The 15,659-nt window shown below is 44.7% G+C and overlaps 1 protein-coding gene across 11 annotated transcripts in view; it reads left to right on the top strand.

The window, feature by feature from the left end:
- KLF12 (KLF transcription factor 12) overlaps window positions 1-15,659 on the top strand; it is a 590,647-nt gene that overhangs the window by 143,544 nt on the left and 431,444 nt on the right. For 5 of the 11 annotated variants that reach the window (XR_007404879.1, XR_007404880.1, XM_025441137.3 and 2 more), the window contains exon 1: window positions 13,612-14,043. The exons of 5 other annotated variants lie outside the window; for them this stretch is intronic. The gene's annotated coding sequence lies outside the window, so the exon portion shown is untranslated. Of the gene's footprint in view, window positions 1-13,611; window positions 14,044-14,090; window positions 14,315-15,659 lie in introns of those variants that run through there. One more of the 11 variants, XM_025441139.3, reaches the window with a different exon arrangement.

Genomic DNA, 15,659 nt, shown 5'->3' with positions numbered 1-15,659 from the left:
ACTCCAGTTCGGAAAATCACTACCACAACTATAGCACCACCCAAAGTGCTCACCAGTACCCAAGAGAAACTTTTAAGTCACCCCTATTCCATCTATAAGGGGCAACATCTGAACTAGATGCAAAACTTAAGATTCTAGGTAAACAGTTAGGAAAGAGCTCACAAATTTTTTCCCGAAGTTCCTCCTTCATGAACCATAATGGGGGTATAGGAAGCCTTCATAAAATTCAGTCTAATGGGGAAAGCAATGCACTAAGATCCAGGAACGCAAACCTGACATGCGCAGCCTGGGAGATCCTGGCAAGTCTTCAACACTTAAGTATCTAAATGTCCACTAAGAGATTTCCTTCAGCAGTTGTGAGTACAGAGTACACTGATTAAGAGTACTTACCTGGGGGCACCTGGGTGTCTCAGTGGTTAAGCATCTGCCTTCGGCTCAGGTCATGAACCCCCCAGGTCCTGCAAAAGAGTCCCATATCTAGCTCCTTGCTCAGCAGGGATTCTGCTTCTCCCTCTGCCTCTGCTCCCCCCCACACACTCATGCTCTCTCTCTAGCTCTGCTCGCTCTCTCTCAAAAATAAATACATACATAAACAAATAAATTTTTTTTTTAAAAAAAAAGAGAGTACTTACCTGAAGTCCATTAATGTAGGAGCAAATCTCAGCTTCACTTCCTAGTAGCTCTGTCACCTTGGAAACAAGTTAACATCCAGGGATCTTGGTTTTCTTCTTTGTAAAACAAAGAAGATATCACCTACCTCACTGGCTATTGTGAGGATTAAATGAGATAAGACACATCAGGCACTTAGCACATTGATTTTTTACATGTGTACTGTAACAAGAGAATGCAAGAACCGATAGGGAGCACTTCTCTAAGTGAAAAGTCCTATGAAATTGTAAAGCAGCAGTGCTGGTTCTTTATTAACAATGGGGGGAAAGAAATTAAATTAAGAATGTTTTTATTTTTTAAATTTAATGTTATTTTTTTAAAGATTTTATTTATTTATTCATGAGAGACAGAAAGAGAGGCAGAGACACAGGCAGAGGGAGGAGAAGCAGGCTCCATGCAAGGAGCCCAATGTGGGACTCAATCCCAGGAATCCAGGATCACATCCTGAGCTAAAGGCAGGCACTCAACCTCAGAGCCACCCAGGCGTACCTAAGAATGTTTTTAAAAGAAAACATATAATTCAGATAGATTTAGTTCTTAAAAGTATGAAGCTAACCCATTGCTCCTCATCAATTTTCTCAATCTGTTTTCTTCCCCAGGATTTTGACCACAGTCTACATCAGAGGTTTATCAAACTTGTGCGGCATTTTTGCAGAAAAGAATGGCTTTTCTGTTGGGGATAATAATAGTAATAAAAATAATATTATTTTAGTTTTGTGGTCTAGCATTTCCTTTCCAAGCAGGTATTGCTCCTGATGGGAAAATAAAGGTTACAAAAGGGTTAACTGACTTTAGTAAAGGTCAACAACATGGCAAAATCATTCCACTCAAGGAGCAGCAGGAAAGCCTGTTTTTGACATATTTATGACTCTATGGTTAAGATGTCCACTTAATGTTCTTTATTCAGAGGTCTCTCACCATTTAAACCTTTTCCCCCTTTAAGTTAGATGTGTTTTGCTAGTTATTAATGTCCTTTAAGTACCTGCTTTATGCCCACTCTAAGGTCTGGCTCTGATAGTTTTCAAAGACTTCTACCTTGACAAAATTCTAAGACAATTATGGCATTTGTTTTTTTTTTTTTTAAACAAACAAACATGTTTGAGTTAAAAACAAAACTCCATTTAGATGTGAAATTTGAAAGAATTCAGTTTGCTTGCTTGTTCTAAGAAGAAAATTCTTAGACTTTGTGATGCTAGAATAAGAAATACATTTTGAATATAGCTTTAAAATGTGTTTGAATATGTCTGCTGTGAACCTTGGAACCTGATCCAAGACCAGGTTCAGAAATAGGAGCTAAAAACCTGAAGTGTAGGGTTTATTGCCAAATCCATAGAGAACTGCCTCTCTCCTTTCTAACTTTGATACTTCTAGATAAAATGGCATAACATTTCTGTGCCTCTTGATTACATGTTAGTAAATAAAAGTGGTATTTATAAGTACTTGGGGGTTAGATTATATAAATATTTTCATTAGTAAGAAATACAGATCCTAAATGTCGATGTGCACGAATGGACACAAGTCAATACACGTGCACAAAAAAGGATAGAATTACGTGTGGTGTGTGTCTAGATTTTCACAGCAGACCTAGCCATATGTTTCTTGTCTAGGCGGCTGCCCAGTGAACTCATGCATGTGGATAACAGTTCTAGCAGGCAAAAAGCCATATAAACAATGAGCATAACTCCTAATGAAACAAAGAAGCATGCTAATAGCAAATTGTATCATTATAGAACACTACTCAATCAAACTTTTTAATGGGTAATTTTGATAAATGAATAAATGAGTTGTCAATATAGTAAGCCCATTGAAAAACAATCAAATGTTTGATGGTGAAGGACCCCAGAGCATTTTACATTGTAAGATGTGACTGTCACTTTCTCTCCCTGACTTTTGCCTATGCTTATCTTCATTGTAACCTTTCTGGAGTCCGCCAGGACAGTACCAAGCACAATGCCTGGAAAACAGTGGTTAAATTCTATGAAATATTTTATTTTGCCATTGCAATAGGAGGGAACTGCTTCCAGTTTCAAAGAAATAAAGAATGGGATTTAAATTCTTTGTCCTTTTATGTAATAAATAAAATGTGTACTTTCTGCTTAGGGTTGGGGGTAGGATGAGTAGTATAATAAAGCTATAGAATTTCATTCATATAGGAACATTTTTATATGTTAAAAGTAAGCCTTATGTTTCACCTGATGTTTTCTCCTGAGAAAATACAGTTGCCCTGCTTAATTCAATGAGGAAAATATTTAATAATTGATGAGGATTTGTGGAGTTGAAAATTGTAAACAAGGCAGTATTTCAATACAACAGCTCTAAAATAACTAAATAGACTTCCTCTGTTTATTTATTTACCCTTTCTATAGCACCTATCATCTTAATACTTAGGCATAAAAGTACCAGGCATAATGTGAGGATGAAAATATTAGGATTCCATCTAATTTTTCTCTCTCAGTAGTTAAAATATAGACAGTGTTCAGCCACACATTAATTTCCGTTACGCTGCTTAGTTCCTGAGACTACAGAATTCCTTATGCACAACAAACATGTATTGATTGGTGTGAAAGAAATATGAAGGTGTGACACCATATTCTAAACAACTGGTCAGTAGTTTATTTAAATACAAGTAATATACAAATGTGTAGATATAGTAGCAATAGCCAATGGACCCGTATTCAATGTTCTTTGCCTTGGTTTCATTCTCATTTTCTTTCTTTCTTTTTGTTTTTTTCATTCTCATTTTCAAAGAAGTTCTCTCTCCTCTTGTGACTTTACAAAAACCAGTTGAGTTCCTGAGTTCCTGAGTCCCATTTTCAGCAGGGGGGAAGGGGTGTCTGCAGAGGTTATCAAGCCCTTCATGCTAATGAGATACACGGACATGATTTATATTGTAACAATTGATGACAGATGGTACAAAATCCTTGTAATTGTTGTCTTGAAGATAAAATGGTGGGATGCCTGGGTGGCTCAGTTCTTGAACACTGACTCTTGATTTCAGCCCAGGTCATGATCTCAGGGTCGTGGGATCAAGCCCTTACTCAGGCTCAGTGCTCAGGGGGAAGTCGGCTTCAGTTTCTGTCCCTCTGCCTCTCTCCCCTCTGCTCCCACACCTGCTCATACTCTCTCTTAAATAAACAAAACTTAAAAAAAAAAAGATAAAATGATATGAAAGCATCAGGTGCTTCAGAGTCCTCATCTGTGCTATGGGAATCATGTTCCTCTTCAAGTATACTGAGTGCCTACTACATGCCAGGGCTGTAGCAGCGAACACAAGAGAGAAAACCCTCTGCACTTTGGAACTCCCAATCTAGTGGAAGTAGGCAGCAGAGGGATAGATAGAAGTAAGCAACGACAATAAGGCAAAATATATAGTCTGCTCGATGGTTATAAGTGGTGTACAGAAAAAGATAAAAGGGAAGGGGATTCGAAGTGCTTATGGAGCTTGCAAGTTAAAATTGTTTGGCAAGGTCCACCCTGAGGAGGTAAAAACAGTAATAGAGGTTCATAGAATTCTTGTGAAGAGTAAATAAACTGTATGCAAAATGCTTTGAACAGTGTGTGGCACATAGTAAAGGGTTAATATATGTCAGTTTGAAAAAGAAGTAGTACTGTTTAGTGTTGTTTTGAGGAAGGTTTTTGTTTTTTTTTGTTCCTTCATTTGCCATTGCTGAAATTAAGAATGGACTTGTATTTGAAATTTGCATAAAAGGCTCAATAAGCTAATTTGTAAACTGGATAAAAATATAGAACTGGGAGAGCTAAGTCTTTGTGGATAAATTATCTACAATTTGTCCCTGTCATAAAAAGAAAGAGAAGAGGAAGGGAGGAAGAATGGAAGGAAAGAGAGATAATTTCTTTATTAACTCTATTGTTTTTAAGAATGAAATTGTTTTAAGTTATAGATATAGTTTGAATTCTTTGAATTTTGTACGTATTCCAACTTGAAAGATAGATCAGTTAAAACAGATGGATCCTAAATCTAGGAGACTACTTAATCTTTGCTAATTGAGTTAAATAGGGTCAAACATCTTATTCGATGAGTATGTTGAAATTTTATCTATTCCTTTAGATTATTTTTCTTTGCAAACAGCTCTATTACTCGTGTAGGTGTATTTTAATAATAAACAAAGAACGAGTTATTTGTATTAAAGAAGCTAACAACAAAGCTAATATAAAAGGAAAATAATCATAGGACCCCCTTATGTGTGGATATGAGTAGGTGCTAGGCAATTTAGAAGTTGCTTTCATTTTTCTTTCAACAAGTTTTGAGGACTTGTGTTTTGGGCGCTGACTAAGGTCCTAATGCGACCACTGAGAAGTGTTCAGACACAACTCTTGCCAAATCTCATAGTTTTCAACCTGAGAGAGGAAGGGAAGTATGACCTCGTTAGTTTTTCACATCCTTGCAGAGAAGGTACTGTCCCCGTTTACAGGGAGGAAAACTGAAACCAACAAAAATGAGGCTAGCTGTCAGGGGCCAATCAAGTGAGACCTAGAATCAGTTTAGGACTTTGGGCTCACAGGTGCAAGTTCTCACACTGCTGACTCAGTACTATTTGAGTGTGAAATACAAATGCAGCTGGCTATGTACCTAATCATGGCTTGTTTATTCAACTTAAAAAAAAATTGATGTTCATTTCTCGATGTAAATCGATGCAGTAGAAAGATGAGCCACAACCAGACTATGCAACTGGGTGAAGCTAAGTCGGGATTCACATTTTGCCTGAGGTAAATTGCACAAGGATTAATCTAAAAGCCACTACAGTATGGTCTGTGCACTTCCATGACGTTTGGAAAACCACATTGCGTGGAAAAAGTACATATAAAGAAAGATCGTCAAAAAAATTTTTTTTGGTAGTTTGTGAATTGATTTTAAAATGATGATGTCAATAACTCATAAGCCTAATGGCATGTTTCTCTTTTTTTAGCTAAAAAAAAAGCCTTGTCTGCCCGCAAGACGTCCAAAGAGAGCATCAGCAACATAACCGTTTGCATCTTAGGACTCAAACGTTCTGAACAATTAAATAGCAAGAAGACAGGACACTATCAGTTGAGGACCCCAAATTCCATTTGAGATCCGCCCCCTCTTGTCTACTTTCCCATGATTGGTTTCCACGAAGCCATGTGACCCAATTCTGGCCAATGAAATATGAGCAGATGGTAACTGGTGAGGCTTGGGCGGTGGGGGAAACTTTCTAAAAGATCAGCCTTGGCCTTGACCTTTGGCTTTTCTCTCTCTTCCTACTGGGGCGGGAAAAACAAGTTAGACTTTAGAAAGGGAAGCCAGAAAACCAAATCAGCTTTGCGGCCTTGTGGCACCAAAGAGCAGCTGCACAGTGCCCAACTGAAGCTGCCTCCCTTTGGGCTTCTTGTTTCGTTGAAAGAGGGGTTGGGGACAGGACAAAAAAAAAAAAAAAAGTATCTTCAGCAGCCATTAGGTTTTCTGTTTGCAAAGGAAAGTAAAACGATACTAAATCTGCAGTGACCTCCTTCCTTTCCTTCCTCCCTCATCCCCATATTTTCCTTTCATATTCTTTAATTTCCAAGTTTCTATGTTTTTTCTCTCTCTTCTATCAGTTCTCTGACTTATTATTTCATCTTCAAATTTGACAGAATGAGTGATCTATTTACATGGCTTCTACATTTATCAAAACCGTAAACACACTGGTTCTCCTGAATTTCATACTTTCAAGACCGTTCTTTTGTCTTCTTACCAAGACTTGAAATATGAGACAGCGTTTCCTATTTTTTTTCCCTTGCACCCCTGTCCCAAAATAACAGGTTGTTGAATTTTAGCCTGAATTTATAATGTCTTTTGCAGCTGTTGCAATGTTCGTCTCCTACAGGAGCCAGACCCTCATCTTCTCAGGCAAGCTGTGGGAAGAGCAGTTTCACTCAGCCCAAGCTTTCTACCCACCACTGTCACCTAGTCCTAGAGTTCAATGTCTACCATCAAAGAATTAAAATTCAAGCCATTTCTGTTTGCCAATTTAAAGTTTTGTTTTGTTTTTTAAATTTTAAAGCACTACCCAACTAATCAGAACACCATCCAATTAGCCAGAACACAGGGAAAATGGTTCTCTCATATAGGATGTGGTCATGGTTGAGTTGGTAGAATGATTTTGAAAAATAATCTGGTAGTATGTTTCTAGGATAAAAACAAATTCAAAATCTTTGTTTTGGTAACACAACTTAGACACTATCTGAAAAAAAAAATATATTTTAAAAAGAAACCAAGATAGTCACTGTAAAGTAAGTGTAATTGCACATTTTTGGAGAAAATTCTCATGTGGTGGGGCTAAGTTGAATAATGGCGATTCACTACTAGGAAAAATAATGATTATGATGACTTTATATCAAATTTTAAAAAATTATTAAAAAAGGAAATAAGATCATGAACCCCAAGTCAGAAAGACAGTAGTTACCCCTATAGGGATAGGAGAGAAATGTAATTGGGATGACCACAGTGAGGGGATTAGAGTATTGGAAATATTCTATTACTTATGCTAGGAAGAGGCCACAGGAGCATGCCTTAACATTTGTTATATATTTCTTCACACACATGACATAATTCATATTATTAAAAATACTCTTCTGAAGAAACTTTTAATCTCCATAGAGTCTTTCCCTATAGTCATCTTAATGTTTCCTAACAGATGTAACTTCATCCAGAGTATTGTAATTGTATTTTATATTATAGCTGTTCATTACTTTTATCTAAGTTCATCTTCATATGCTTATAAGCCTCCCACACTGAGGCTAGTGTCTTGTATATAACATGGAATTAAAGTGGTATTCTGTAAACTGTATATTTTAGCTGAATTAAATTACTTCCAAGGGGGGCATAATTTTTATTTATAAAATAAAAAAGGCAAGGATAGCTATAGTTCAAATCTGATAACGCCTCTGTTTGTTATATTAAAAAAATGCAAATTATCTGCTTATTACATTGTATCACCAGCATTTGCAATCTAAAAACTTGCAAAGTGTCATTTTATAAAACAAATTTCCTATAAATTTTCCCTCTGGTTATGAAAAATTAATTTTTTTTGAAAAATTAAAATTTTATTTAATATGATTCTACGTAAAGAATGAAAAGTAGTATAATTCATTGAATATTATTTTTTTATTTTTAAACATATTTTATTATTTATTTATTCATGAGAGACACAGAGAGCGAGAGAGAGGCAGAGACACAGGCAGAGGGAGAAGCAGGCTCCATGCAGGGAGCCTGATGTGGGACTCGATCCCGGGTCTCCAGGATCACACCTTGGGCTGAAGGCAGTGCTAAACCGCTGAGCCACCCGGGCTGCCCGAATGAATGATTTTTAAATGATTATGATAGGGACAATGAAATTAGGTAAATATGTTCCAAATCTGATACATTTCTGCACGTAAAAACTTCTAATTTAAAAGGAAATTGCGGGATCCCTGGGTGGCGCAGCGGTTTGGCGCCTGTCTTTGGCCCAGGGCGCGATCCTGGAGACCTGGGATCGAATCCCACATCGGGCTCCCGGTGCATGGAGCCTGCTTCTCCCTCTGCCTGTGTCTCTGCCTCTCTCTCTCTCTCTCTCTGTGTGACTGTCATAAATAAATAAAAAAAAATTATTAAAAAAAAAAAAAAAAAAAAAGGAAGTTGCTTGAAGATTGTTGCCAGAATCCTTGTTCAAAGAATCCATGTTTATATCAACATATTTCAGTTTTGCTTGTTGTTTTCAATATAGACACCCAAATGGAAACTCAGGTTTTCAGCTACATTGTATTTTAACATATGTCACTCGAATTTGATATATTATTTTGATTGGCTCACCAAGCAATTTACTAATCACTTACTATGTACAAAGTAGTTTGAGGGGTAAAAGGAAGGCTAAAAATTGGCTAAGGTGCAGCTCCAGTTCTCAAATGGGTTACCAATGTAGGGGAGCTAACAATATTTTATGAAAGCAGAATGGTGTAAGTACCTTAAGAATAACTGAGGAAAGGGACGCCTGGGTGGCTCAGTGGTTGAGCATCTGCCTTTGGCTCAGGTCGTGAGCCCGGGGTCCTGGGATTGAGTCACGCATCTGGCTCCTTTCGGGAGTCTGCTTCTTCCTCCGCGTAAGTCTCTGCCTCTCTCTCTTTGTGTCTCTCATGAATAAGTATTTAAAATGCAAAAAAAATAAAAAATAAAAAATTAGTAAGTGAGGAAATTAACACTTGCTGGATTCCTACTTGGGCTAGTGTATGTCACAGAGTGACCCAAGTAAGGATCCAGCAAATGTTAACTCTCCAAAGTATATGGGATATATTGTTTAAATGGGTGGAAAAATGGAGAATCAGAAAGGCACTCTTTCCATTACACTGAAAGAAGCCCCAAGAAAGGAAAGATGATCTTTTTGGTGAGGGGATGGGATATTTGTGTGTGTGTGTGTGGTATCATGGAATCATTTTGGGAAGGTTCTATAGCAGGTAATAGGAGAGAGAGGAGGGGGGACTGTGAGCCACCTAGTAAAAGTAGCCAGGATGGATGGGGCATGGCAAGGTGTCCACCTGGGTTAGAAGAAATCTGAAATATATGAAAATGTAAGTGGTGCCCTTAAATGTCATGGTATTGCATTGGCACTAATTTGTGTCACTTTGGGCTTTTAAATATAGGTATGCTCTAATTAAGGCTTTGCTGGAGGTGAGGTGGAATGGACCTGAAGGCAGGAAGCCAGAGTTTCAGAGCTATAGGATGGGGAGGGATGTGGTAGTAGAAGCCCTGCAGGAGGCTTGAAAAGAAATGACTATGCGGGAGCTTGGGAAAGAAGAGATATGTCTGAGGGCGCAATAGAGATATTTAAGCCAGTAGGACCAAGAACTGTATTGACTGCAACAAAACAAAGTTATAAAATGTCATTTTCCTCTAATTTCCAGACAGCTCCTCACTCAAATCAAAACATGTTGTTTACCATGTAGTCACATAACATCACCAGCTGTTTGCATTCCTTGTAAGTTTTTTTACATGGCTTTCTCGAACTCAAACAGGAGCATTCCCTTGCTGAACATTATTGCCAAAATATGACACGTGAAAAAAATGGGCATTGAAACCTAACAATACAGGTCCACTTCTGGCCCTAGGAAAAATCAAGACTATATTTTAAGATTTACTTAAAGGTTTGGAAATCACTTTTATTTTCATATTGAATCAACTCTAATCTTTCAACACAGCTTTTACTTCTGAAAACGGACTGAATTTCCCCCATCCCCGCCTGAAATTACATTAGTGTTAAATCATCCATGCAATCTTTGGCATCACTAATCCAAAGGCTTAACAACTTTAAATATACACAGATATTGAAGAGAGTCTTTACCTTAGAGAAATCAGGGTGTGGTACAGATAATACTCTAAATACTGTAAAAGATTTTTCTATCATTGACATTAATTTTTCAGAATATTACCACCGCTGAAGTATAAAGTAGGAAGATCTGACAAAAAGTGTACAGGTAGGTCACATTTATTTTTACATGAACAAATCTCTAGTTGTAAGCCCTAACTTACCATTTACATCAAATGAGGTGTATTATCTGCTTTGGGGGTGCTGGTGTATGTTCTCTTTTCTGGAACAAGATGTTAGGTAAAAGAATAGCAAGTTCTAAGAAACTCAGAATACCAACCTCTATCCACCTTGTTAATCCATTCATCTTTTGGTATTTGCAATAATGAAGGCTAAGTAGAAGTACACGAATTTAGGAAAATGAGTCATCCTTGACCCAAATTATCTTGCTTTTAAACAGAATCCCATAAAGGATGGGATTTGAAAGATACTTTTAGCACTGGAATTTTATGATTTTGTAATTTCAAAACATTCTTGTTTGTTTGTTTATTTATTTATTTATTTATTTATTTATTTATTTATTTATGATAGTCACACACAGAGAGAGAGAGAAAGGCAGAGACACAGGCAGAGGGAGAAGCAGGCTCCATGCACCGGGAGCCCGATGTGGGATTCGATCCCAGGTCTCCAGGATCGCGCCCTGGGCCAAAGGCAGGCGCTAAACCGAGGCGCCACCCAGGGATCCCTCAAAACATTCTTTTATACAGAATTACACATTCCTGGTGAAATAGCTTTTGCCATGCTTACATTTTCTGACTTTTAATATCCCCGCACACACGTGGCAGTGGGATATAAAGGACAAAATGTAAAGATATGCACGTATTTTTGCTAGGGTATGTGTATATTTTCCTACCTTCTCCCCTTCTGTTCATACCTTACATTGGTTTAACCCTAAGCTCTATACAGGGAATGAATTATATGAACTGAATTGGAAATGTGTGTCTGTACATAAATCTATGTACAGATACACAACTTACTCCAGTATCCTAGCTCCCAATGACAACCACCTTCCTTACTCTTTGGTTTTGCTCTTCCCCATCCATCCTTAGCTCAGACGATGAAGTTGATTCTGCCTTCTAAACCTGTATCTTCCTTCTTTCTTCCTTTCCCCTAGATCCAGGGAATTGCTTTAATGGAACATTTGTATTCCTTCTTATCTGCCAACAATCAAAAAAAAAAATCTGCAAGTATTTTCCCCCCTAATATTTGATGTACTCTCCTTTTGGCCACATGACCCAGATTCTGGAATACTAACCTTGACCTTCCCCTAATTTCCTTATCTCCCTGGAATGGAGTCTTGTACTTTTTCCATCTCTATCATCCTATTAACATGCCTGTGGCCGTTGCCAAAGGAAGGGAGTGCAGCTTGGAATGCTTTTCCACGTGCAGAAAAGCACTCGCTACAGAACATATTTATGGCCAGTCCGCCACTCAGCTCTGAGAAAGAGCTGCTAGTACAAGAACCGCCTCGATGACATAATTTCTTACAGCATCCTTCGCTCTTCCAGTTCAACTCCCTGCCCCACCTGGAGGGAAACTTCACAGTGCTTGTAGCAGAGGCAAGCTTTTCGTTTAAATGCTGCCCATTTGTTGTCTTTTCAAACATGTCTTTTCACGTTTCATCCAGAGGTAGAGCGGCGGGCGTACGGGGCGGTCTACCCAGATCAGGCCGGGGGTGGGGTCCCGAGCTGCCTTCCCTTTCCCTCCCGACGGCCCCCGCCCTGCGACGGCCCCTCCACCTGCAGGTCCCGGTCGCCTTCGGGATCCTGACTCCTGCCGCACCCACGCCTCCAGGTGCGGGGGCATCCCTCGCCTTCCTGCTCTCACAGCTTTCGTCTCCTGAGATGACTTTGCCTAAGGAGTGGTCTACAATTTTCAGACGCTTGTCACAGTTGTCCCATTTGTTCTTGGGAACCACGGGAGCAGGACAGACCTCCCCCCGCCCCCATCCCGCTTTAGGGCGAAGAGTCAGGCCCAGGGACTCCGCCCGTGAGGACCAGCCGCGGCTGCGGCTGCGGGCCGCGGGCCCCGGGCCGGGCGGGCCCACCTTTCCCATCATCCCTCACGTGCAGGCGGTGGCAGGTGGCGGGGACCGCACCGGGCCGCGCGCCGTCTTTGTTTTCATCAGCAACGCACGCCACGCCGGGCCTTCAGAACTGCCGGGAAGATGCCGCGCAAAGACCTACAGCACGGCTCCTCCTGGCCAGAAGTCGTCCCCTCGCTCTCATTTCCTGTTTCTCGGCCTCTCGCCCCTGTTCCTCTTCCCGCCCCGCTTGGTGCCCCATTACTGCGCATCTCGCCCTCCGCACAGAAACTTCCCCCGGCAGCAGCCTTCCCGCGGCCGGGGCGGGCTCCGCGCGGGGCGGGGCGGGGCCGGGAGCCCGAGCGCGCTCACCTAGCCCGGCGAGAGAGCGGCGCCCGCATCCCCGCCGCGCCCCGCCCCGCCCCGCCCGCGCTCCTCCCCGCCCCCCCGACCCTGCCCGCCGCGGCGGGAACCGGCGCCCCGCCGCTGCCTCCCGCCTCCCGCCTCCCGCCCAGAATCCCGAGGATCCGCTCCCCCGGGCGCGGGCGCGGGCGCTGGCGCGGGCGGGGCGGGGGCGGGGCTGCCGGCCGGGACCGAGCCTCCCCCGGGGGCGCGGCGGGGCCTCGGCGGGGCCTCGGCGGGGGGTCTGCAGCTGCAGCCTCCGCCCGCTCCCGCAAGTTCGCCCGCTTGCCCGACCCACGCGCGCGGCCCCGCGTCCCCGGCGAGGCGTGCGCCCGCCCCCGCCCCCGCCCATCCCAAGGTGAAGCGCCGCGAGGGAGGGCGCCCCCGCTTCCCCCGCAAAGGGCGCCGCCCCCCGCCCCCGCCCCGGCCCCGCTCCCGTCCTCGCCCAGCCCCGGGGGCACCGCCCGGACCCCATTGTTGCCCGACTCGGGCGATGCCCGGGCCCGGGGGCGGTCCCCGGGAGCCTCGCGGGCCGCGGCCGCCGGCTCCGCCCACACCTTTCCAAGTTCGCCGGCGGGTGAGCCGCGGGGCCGGCTCGGGCGCCCGGCCCCCTCCGCGCACGCCCCCACCCGGGCCGGGCCGGGCCGCGCGGGGAGGCCGCGGGGAGGCCGCGGGGAGGGCGCGGGGAGGGGGAGGGGCGGGGGCCGAGCGGGCTGCGCGCTCGCCTCGCCTCGCCTCGCCTCTCCTCGCCTCCGACTTCTCTCCGAGAGGCCGCCTCGCGCGCTCCGACACAAAAGAGGGGACTTTCTCGCGGCTCAGCGAGAGTCCTCGCCGGGCGAGGCGCGATCCGGGGGGCTGCTCCCGCCGCGAGGCCCCGCGGGCCCGCTCGGCCGGCGGCTCCCAAAGCTCGGTGGCCATGTGTAGGTTATTTTGGGCGCCGCAGCAAGGTGGTGCAGGTGAAAGGGAAGCGCGGCCGAGGCCGGAGGCCGGGGGGCGGGGGCAGGGGTGGGGCGGGGTGGGGCGGGGTGGAGGCTCCGCGGACCCACCCCCCAGCCCGGCGGCGGCCCGGGCGGCGAGGCGAGGGCCGGGCGGTGGGTGTTGCCTTCTACCTCTGCGAGCGGGGAGGGGTTAGTTTCCCACAGGGGATTTCAACCATCACACTCAGAGCCCGCCTCCTAATCCTCGGGCGGAGCGGCTCGGGGGCCCCATTTTATGGCAATAAAGCGACTTAGCGCCTGCTGAGCGAGCCCCTCCCCGCCGCCGCCCCCGCCCTCGGCCCCACCCCGGGGCTCGCCCGCAGCGGCGGGGCTTTGTTTCTGGGGAGGAGGACCCGGAGCTCTTTTGTTTGGGGGTTTGGTGTCTTCACCCCCCCCACACCTCACCTCACCCCACCCCACCCCGCCCCCCGCGCCTCTCCGGTTTCCTGAGCTGCGGGCTGCAAGGGAGGAGAAGCGGCGTCTTGCAACCCCCTCGGCCGGGCCCCGGGGTAATTCGATGCGGGCCTGGCGAGGCTCCCCACGCTAGACCGGGGCTCGCGTCTCGGCAGCCTCCACCCACCGGCCCACCCTACATTTAGCGCATCATGTGATCCGGGTAAGTCATTTGCAAGTACAACAGTTCCCTGGGTTGCCCCCCATTCATTTCCTGAGAACTGCAGAGAGCAGCTGAGAGGCTCTGCGTGTGCGTGTGCGAGTGTGCGTGTGAGTGTGCGCGGGTGACGCCGTGTGTGTGTGTGTGTGTGTGCGCGAGAGTGAGTGTGCGCGCGCGTGTGTGTGCGAGAGAGAGAAAGAGAGAGAGAGAGAGAGAGGGGGACTCTGTGTGAGGGAAAGAAAACAATTTCTCCTGCTCTGCAGCTTCTGTTCAGGTCTGTGCTGATTCCGTTTCTTATCAAAATAAACAACCCCCTCCTTTTTTTTTTTTTTTTTTTTTTTTGCCATCCCAAATCAGACCGTATTCTCTTAACATGTTTTATTTTCCTTCTGTCATCTGCTCAAGTTAAATCATTTTGGTTGGTCTGTGCTCTTAAAGGGGGAAAGTGTTGGGAAGCGGGAGGGGGCCGAGGGAGGGCGATGCTATTGCAAAAGCAAGTAGCGTCGGTCGGATACGTGGAGAAGAAAGAAGGTTTCTCTCCCCTTCCCTCCCCAATTTTTTTTTTTTTAAACTTAATCAAGTACCATGAATTAAGCAAATGTTTTTCCACCCCTAGTGGAATTATTGGTTGCAGTGTTTGCCTGTCAGTTGCCAAGGATGAGAAATCAAACACCAGGGCTGAATGGGGAGGGGGGTGGTGGTGGTGGTTGTGGAAGTAGTTTGCCCCCAGGAATAGAGCGAGTTCGGTGAATAGCTGCCGCCCCGGGGCCGTGTGGGCTGTGGGTGTGCACTGGAAGGAGTGGAAGGGAAGGGGTTAAGGCGGAGATGACACTGCTGGCATGAATAGTGGTCCTGGTGCTACATTCATTATTGTCTCTGGTCGTAATGATGTGTAACTGTCACTTGCTACAGTGCCTGGTCCATGGAAGTGGCCAGGGGCTGGCCCGCGGCTGTTCTTTTCGATTACGGGGAGCCGGCCGGAGTTGACAAGGGGCAACTTTGCACGTCCACCCGAGCCGGGAAGCCCGCGGACCCGGCCTGCGAGCCACTTCTTTGCCTTACCGAAGCCTCGCTCCCAGGACTCGGACTTGACCTCCGCGACATTAGTTGGTGTTCGTGTTAGATGCTCCCCTACGGGGAGAATCAATCCTGCTTTTGTTGGGCAGAGAACTGCCTATTAGAACTTTGAAAACTTTTATCTTTGGGGAAAAGGGTGGGGTGCACTCAACAGTTCTGTTTCGAAGTGCATTGGAGGCAAACGCTTGGAAAAAGTACCAATTCCTTTGTTATATGCCCTGCAGCTTCCCAGCCCCCTTCACCCTGCGCTTCGAGTTTTGCATACTTTAATAGTAATGCCCTTAATTCAGCTGATAAAAACTGACTGTGGAGTTAAAGAGTATTAGTACAACGGAATGTGTAATCTGGATGAACAGTTTGTATGGTTAATATTGTCAGCTCTCTAATTTAACCGTACAGATGGTTTGAGTATCGTTCTGTATGGATTGTTTTAAGCAATTCCACTGGCTAATAGAATTCTCCGCCGAGCAGTCGGATATTTTGTTTTAAATCAGCTTTAATGTTCTCTGTTTCTCAGTGGCACCGGGGAGGTGAGCAGGTCT

The sequence above is a fragment of the Canis lupus genome, chromosome 22, assembly GCF_003254725.2.
Source record: "Canis lupus dingo isolate Sandy chromosome 22, ASM325472v2, whole genome shotgun sequence".
Lineage (NCBI taxonomy): Eukaryota > Metazoa > Chordata > Mammalia > Carnivora > Canidae > Canis > Canis lupus.
Note: the sequence above shows the minus strand (reverse complement) of the source record. Positions and strands in the feature narration are given on the sequence as shown.